Source organism: Piliocolobus tephrosceles, chromosome 1 (assembly GCF_002776525.5).
Source record: "Piliocolobus tephrosceles isolate RC106 chromosome 1, ASM277652v3, whole genome shotgun sequence".
Lineage (NCBI taxonomy): Eukaryota > Metazoa > Chordata > Mammalia > Primates > Cercopithecidae > Piliocolobus > Piliocolobus tephrosceles.
Window position 1 is genome coordinate 59,582,802 of NC_045434.1, and position 7,792 is coordinate 59,590,593.

Sequence of the window (7,792 nt, forward strand, 5' to 3'; positions counted from 1 at the left end):
ACAGAAAATCCTCCATGGGCCTGTCCACTACCTTTCTGACAGCCTGGAAGCAGCTCCTCCCAGAAGAGGCACTCACAACCCTTTAAGAACCTGCCTAGACTTGATGAGGGACAAAAAAAATCAGACTCCAGATCAGCAAGACAGGATAGGGTGTGGGAGGGATGCCTACACCTGAGACAAGACACCCTTATCTTTTTTTCCATTTCTTCCCAGTTGCTGGGTTCCACATAGAGACATGTGGTGGTCGCGGTGGTGGTGGAGGGTGTTCTTTTTTTTTTTTTTTTTTTGAGACAGAGTTTCATTCTTGTTGCCCAGGCTGGAGTGCAATGATGCGATCTTGGCTCCCCACCATCTCTGTCTCCCGGGTTCAAGCGATTCTCCTGTCTCAGGCTCCAGAATAATTGGGATTTCAGGCATGCGCCACCATGCCTAATTTTGTATTTTCAGTAGAGACAGGGTTCATCCATGTTGGTCAGGCTGGTCTCGAACTCCCAACCTCAGGTGATCTGCCCACCTTGGCCTCCCAAAGTGCTGGGATTACAGGCATGAGCCACCATGCGGTTCAAGCGATTCTCCTGCCTCAGGTTCTCGAGTAGCTGAGATTTCAGGCATGCACTACCACGCCTAATTTTGTAGTTTCAGTAGAGACAGGGTTCCTCCATGCTGGTAATGCTGGTCTTGAACTCCCGACCTCAGGTGATTCTGCCCACCTCGGCCTCCCAAAGTGCTGGGATTACAGGCATAAGCCACCATGCCTGGCCAAGGGTGTTCTTAGCTGGAGGTTTAGTCCAAGTCCCTGAATTTATAGACAAGTAAATCCAGAAGAATTACTTGACAAGGTCTCTACGCCTCCCCCAAGTGAGAGAGGGGGTCATCTGTTTTCCCAGGGCTGATACACCACACTGTCTTTCTTCCCGAAGACTGAGGACTGGGGTGAGGAGGCGTGGGGAAAGGAAGCACGTGCTGTCAGCTTCCGCATTCTTCCTGTCCGTAAGGGAATTCCATACAGTCTCCTTAACTGAGTCCTGCCACATCCTTTTGAGCAGGTGTTCAAGTCCCCGGTGAAGCCAGCATCAACAGCCCCCTAGTCTGCTCCTCAGGCTGCCCAGAGTGCCCCAGGAAGTACGTAGAGATAGTCCCAGCTTGACGCCCTGAACTTTCACTAGGATTGGTTTCTAACTTTGTTCCCTCTCTCCCTGGCCAATGAGCCAGCTTCACTGTGAAGGTGTCAGGGACATGAGAATCATTTACATTTATTACCATCCCTTGGACTCTAATTCTCAGACATCTAAGGCTTTAAGTAGCCACCATCTTTCTCCCACCATAAGTTAGGGCTCCAACTCCTATCTTTCTGCCTCCCACTGGGTTCAACTTAGCTCAGTACCCGCATATGCACGGGATGGGGTAACCAGGACTGCATGGCATGTGATTAACTCACACCCTGCCCTCAAAGCCTTATGCACTGGGGGAGCCCCTTCCTGTCACTCTTTGGCATGAACCTTTCACTTTGGTCAGAAGATTCCTGTTCCATGGACACGCAGCCTACCCGTGTTGAGTTTTCATCTCTTTTCCACCACTCTGCCTTTCTCCTTAAGCCCCAGCATTAGGGAGCTTGTTACAGTTCTGAGATAGTATGCTGTTCCCCCTGCCTTGTTCCTTCCTGGTCTGTCTGGCCAACTCAGCCTCCAAAATCCACTGCCATTTACTGCAGGTCTGCCCTGCTTCTGGACCTCAGTTACATTTCTACACATATTTGTCATGTTATATTTTGATTTGTTTAGAGCTTCCCCTTCCTAACTTTGCCCTCTTCCAAACTTAGACACAGAGGGCAAGTAGGTTTCATGCTCCATGTGCTGGGGACTCTCGGCCCCGTCAGGGCTCGGAAGCAGGTGGGAAAATGCATGCTATTGATGGAACTGGGGGCTAGCCTTCCCCTGCTTTATCTTACTACTTATTGGTACATTGTCTTTTCAGGGAAATAAAAAGGCCTTCAGTGTGTTTGGAAGATCTTGTTTTAGAAGACCTTGTTTGGGCTGGGCGCAGTGGCTCATGCTTGTAATCCCAGCACTTTGGGAGGCCGAGGCAGGTGGATCACCTGAGGTCAGGGGTTCGAGACCAGCCTGGCCAACATGGCGAAACCCTGTCTCTACTAAAAATACAAAAATTAGCCGGGCGTCCCCAGTGAAGCCAGCATCACCGTGGTGGCGGGTGCCTAAAATCCCAGCTACTCAGGAGGCTGAGGTAGGGGAATAGCTTGAACCTGCAAGGCTGAGGCAGCAGTGTGCTGAGATTGTACCACTACACTCCAGCCTGGGCAACAGAGCAAGCCTCAGTCTCAAAAAATAAAAAAATTAAAAAAAGTAAAATGAGATCATAAGGGTAGATTCTAATCCAATAAGGACTGATGTCCTCATAAGAGGAGACAATAAGGACACAGGCCAGAGATGGCCATTTGCAAGCCAAGGAGAGAGGCCTCAGAAGAAACCCACCTGCCAACACATCTTGACTTCGGACTTCTAGCCTCCCAGATGTGAGGCTCATTTCTGTTGTTCAAGACACCTCGTCTGTGGTGCTTTGTTATGGCAAGCCCAGCAGACTACTACATCTAAAACTGAATTCTTCTCCAAGCCCAAATGGGAAACATGGGAGGGAGAACATCTCATGCTGTCCAAGGCAGCAAGTCACCCATGACCCTTCTCCCTGTGTGCCATGTCAACTGGTCACTAAGCGCTGTGACCCAACCCTTTTACTCTTCCCTCCCCCATCTCACTGCTCTGGTCCAAGCACTGGTTTTTCACTTTGATTACTACAACAGCCACTATCCCTCTACTGTACTGTGCCCAGAAATCTATCTTCTTGCAACTGTCAAGCAATCCTTTAAGGCAATATTTCTTTCTTTCTTTTTTTTTTTTGAGACAGAGTTTCGCTCTTTTGTCTTTTTTTTTTTTCCTTTTTGTGGAGAACGGGGTCTCGCTGTATTACCCAGGCAGGTCTCGAACCCCTGGGCTCAAGCTATCCTCCCGCCTCTGCCTCCCTGAGAGCTGGGATTACAGGCGTGAGCCACCGCGCCCGGCCAGAGTTTCGCTCTTATTGCCCAGGCTGGAGTGCAATGGCGTGATCTCAGCTCATCACAACCTCCGCCTCCCGGGTTCAAGTGATTTTCCTGCCTCAGCCTCCTGAGTAGCTGGGATTACAGGCATGTCCCAACATTGCCCGCTAATTTTTTTTTTTTTTTTTTTGAGACGGAGTCTCACTCTCTCACCCAGGCTGGAGTGCAGTGGCGCAGTCTCAGCGCAAGCTCCGCCTCCTAGGTTCACGCCATTCTCTGCCTCAGCCTCCTGAGTAGCTGGGACTATAGGCGCCTACCACCACGCCTGGCTAATTTTTTGTATTTTTAGTAGAGACGGGGTTTCACCGTGTTATCCAGGATGGTCTTGATCTCCCGACCTCATGATCCACCCATCTCGGCCTCCCAAAGTGCTGCAATTACAAGCGTGAGCCACCACGTCCGGCCACAGCCAGCTAATTTTTTTATATTTGTAGTAGAGATGAGGTTTCTCCATGTTGGTCAGGCTGGTCTCGAACTCCCAACCTCACGTGATCAGCCCACCTCAGCCTCCCAAAGTGATGGGATTACAGGCGTGAGCCACCGCACCCGGCCTAAGATTTCTTAATTTCAATAGTATTGACATTTCTGGCAGGATAATTCTTTGTGGTGTGGGATGTCTGTTCTATGCTTTGTAGGACTGAGCCACATCCCTGGTCTCTATAGGCAACACACCAGATCATCCCTACCCGCAGCTGCAACAGTCAAAAACGTCTCTAAACATTGCCAAATGTCCGCTGGAGGGCAAGTGTCCCAGGTTGAGAACCACTGCTTTAAGGACGGGTTATCTCTGAATGCAGGCACCTGAATGCCACTAAACATTTTATACAGAAAGGTAAAATATCTTTGCTCCCCACAATGGCCCTCTAACATCTAGAATCCATGGCTCATAGGAGGTGCTCAACAAATATTTGAAAAAGAAATCCAAACCAAGGTCATTCAGTCCTGTACCTTTTTCTCTAGTTCCTTCCTCCGTTCCAAATTCCATCTACAAGCTAGTCGAGATCACCCAAATATAACGTGCTCGTGTTTTCCATATTTTTTTCCTGTAACAGTCTCTGCCTTGAACCCTGCCCTGTACCCCAACTCATTGTCAGTATCTGGTGCAAGTGCCAGTCCTCCTGGAAAGCTCTCCTCGTCTTGCCTGAGGCTTCCTGTGTCCTCCAGGCACTGAGCATATGTCTCACCCACTTTACTGAGCTTTAAGCAGAGGGAAGACAGAAAAAGAGCAGCTTCCTCACTGCAGGTGGGTGTACTAGTGCAGGACACTGAACGCCTAGAAGCAGCAACATGAGTCACATCACAGGATCTCAGATCTGAAGGTGGGGATACAGGGTAGAGCTGAGAATAGCACAAGTCTTCATGAAGGAAAAGTTAGGCCCCAAGATCCTGTCTTTCACTTTATACAAGCAGACAACTAATGCATCCAACAGAAAACAAGTTTATAACCTGGGGCAGTCAAATCTAAAACTTTGGCTTCAGGTACAGCTCAGGCTATAGGTGAGGAACCAGACTGAAAGCTGGGCAGAACTTACTGAGAGTCTGCCCTACAGAGAAAAAGAAACAGTCAAGGTCTCCTGTCCCATCTATGCATTCTTGGAGGTCAGAAATTGTTGGATTTCTAATAGGGACCGGGCACTTTGGAGGTGCTCTGTCTTCTCTTAGGCCACTTCCCCTTAGTTTTCAGTTCTGCATCACCAGAGTAACCGCCCTCCTCTACAAGGACTCCGTGGAGCCAGCTGAGCATGGGGACCTGGGTCTTAGGGGAGTTATAAATGGAAGCCAATGTGACCTGCAGGAAGTCATCTAGGTTTAGATCTTGTTATGGCCAGGACTAGGACTAGAGTCCATCTGCTGCATCCTCCAGTAACAACATCCGTGAGAAAGCCAGCCCAGGAAGGGCAATGCTTACCTATGCTCATGCTTTAAGTAGAATAGTTGACCATTGCACAATATGGGTTTGAGAGGCATGGGTCCACTTAGATGTGGCTTTTTCAATACAAGTTGCATTGAGTGTGCCTGCCTTCCCTTTTACCTCTTCAGCCCTCTTTTGCCTCTGCCACCCCTGAGATAGCAAGAACTCTTCCTCTTCCTACTCAAGGTAAAGATGAGGATGAAGACTTTATAATGATCCATTTCCACTTAATGAACAGTAAATATATTTTCTCTTAGATTTTTCTCTAGCTTACTTTAAGAATGTGATATGTAATACATTAATAATATGTTAATTGGTTGCTTATATTATTGGTAAGGCTTCCAGTGAATGGTAGGTTATTAGTTAAGTTTTGGGGCAGACAAAAGTTATATGTGGATTTCTGACTACACAGGGTCAGCACCCCAACCCGTGTTGTTCAAGGGTCAACTGTGCTTGTTAAGACTCCAAGAGTCTCTTAAGTTTCAGGTCACAACCCCAAGACAAAGAATTTCTCTTCTCCATCCTCACCCTATCAGAGGTTCCATAGTTTGAAAGGAACCTAAGCAAGGCTCCCAAGGGACTGGGCCCTATCTGGGTTTGGAGGTGGGGAGGTGGGAGGTAAGGTCGGGCAAAGACTGAACAAAAACGCTTCCTGTTTATTTCAAAAGTACAAAAAGAAGGATGGGTCATAGATGAGAACATGACTTACCTTCCATTCTATCTGGGGGCGTATGGCAGCTGCTAGGTTATCCAAATAAATCCTCGAGCTTGCTACTCTTAGCTTTAACTGACTCATTCTATCTGCTATCTAATCACAGGAGAGTGCTCAGGGTTAGGAGTCCAACCCTCACTGGATGTTCGCCTTCCTGTGGCATGGGGCATGTGCTCTAGGAGGGGTGGTCTCTCTACCTGTTGGATTAAACTGCTAATATGTATGAATTCATGGGCCCAGTGAGAGGAAGAGAAGGAAAGAAAACATCAGCTCACTGGTTTCTGGGTGAAGATACCGGCAGAGCAGACTAGGGGCACCTGCCAAACATCAACAGATCCAGATCCGTTAATAGGCACTTTATTTTATTTATTTATTTTTTAGAGACGGAGTTTTGCTCTTATTGCCCAAGCTGGAGTGCAATGGTGTGATCTCAGCTTACTGCAACCTCCACCTCCTGGGTTCAAGCAATTCTCCTGCCTCAGCCTCCTGAGTAGCTGGGATTACAAGGCATGCGCCACCACTCCTGGCTAATTTTTTGTAATTTTAGTAGAGATGGGGTTTCACCATGTTGGCCAGGCTGGTCTCGAACTCCTGACCTCAGGTGATCCACCAGCCTCAGCCTTCCAAAGTGCTGGGATTACAGGCGTGAGCCACCGCGCCTAGCAATAGGCACTTTAATAGAGCAGGTTTCTTGAACCTCTTTCCCTTCCTTCTGTGCCCTTATTCCACCTCTAACCCCAGTACTAGAGGAACCAGTAGGTTAGGAGTCTCCTGGGAACACCTTTGGAGAAAGACTCTGGAGTAAAATAGAAAAAATCAACCAGTATAGCAAGGGAGACTTGTGTTGCTTACACGAAAGAAAGAGGGCACACGTAAGGACACATACCCACGTCAGAGCCATGCTATTAGCGAATTAAGACAAATGAACACAGTAGGTTGAGGCCCTTGTCTTTTGGGGACTAAGGCAAAGGGGGAATACAGCCAAGCAGAAGACTGTCAGACCTCTCTGCTCAGAAATGCAAATACAGAGGAAAATGGTAAAAAAGGAAGAGGGCCAACACGTGGGGACTGACCAGTACACAGGGCCACAGCCTCTCTGGACCTAAGCATGCAGTTCCATGGTAGGGGCCGTCTGTGACCCTGGGCACTATGCTATAGGCTCTGGGATTCCATCCTCTTGGCAAATACCCTCCCAGGGATGAAGGAGCAAGGCTCACAGATGCTGGGAATAAGTCTCTAGATTAACACTAGCAACCAGTTTCCTGAAACCAAAGCAAGGCCACGCACCACTGCACTGCAGCCTGGGCGACAGAGCGAGACTCCGTCTCCAAAGAAATAAAATAATAATAATAATAAAATAATAATAAAAGCAGCCTCCTTGAACCTGGACTGTTCTAGAAGGGGCCTTTTGTTTAGCCATTAACTACTGCCAGAACCTTTTATTAATACATTGATCTCTGAAACCACATGTGAGCAGAAATAGTATGCCTCTAGAACAATAGTTCTTAATTTCCTCATTAGGAACTCCGTTGAGAATAAGAGATATGGATCTTCTTGACTGAAAGTCTCATAGGCACTTTTAAGATTTACTTCACAGCCAGGAATGAGGTGGTGCCTGTAGTCTACCACATGGGGAGGCTGAGGCAGGAGGATGGCTTGAGCCCAGGAGTCCAAGGCTGTAGCATGCTGTGACCACATCTGTGAGAATAACCACTACACTCCAGCTCGTGCAACACAGCGAGACCCTGTCCCTTAAAGTAAGTTGTTTTGAGGCTGGGCACGGTGGCTCATGCCTGTAATCCCAGCACTTTGGGAGGCCAAGGTGGGCAAATCACGAGGTCAGGAGATCGAGACCATCTTGGCTAACACGGTGAAACCCCATCTCCACTAAAAATACAAAAAATTCTCCGGGCGTGGTGGCAGGTGCCTGTAGTCCCAGCTACTCCGGAGGCTGAGGCAGAAGAATGGCGTAAACCCGGGAGGCAGAGCTTGCAGTGAGCCGAGATGGTGCCACTGCACTCCAGCCTGGGCCACATAGCGAGGCTCTGTCTCAAAAAAA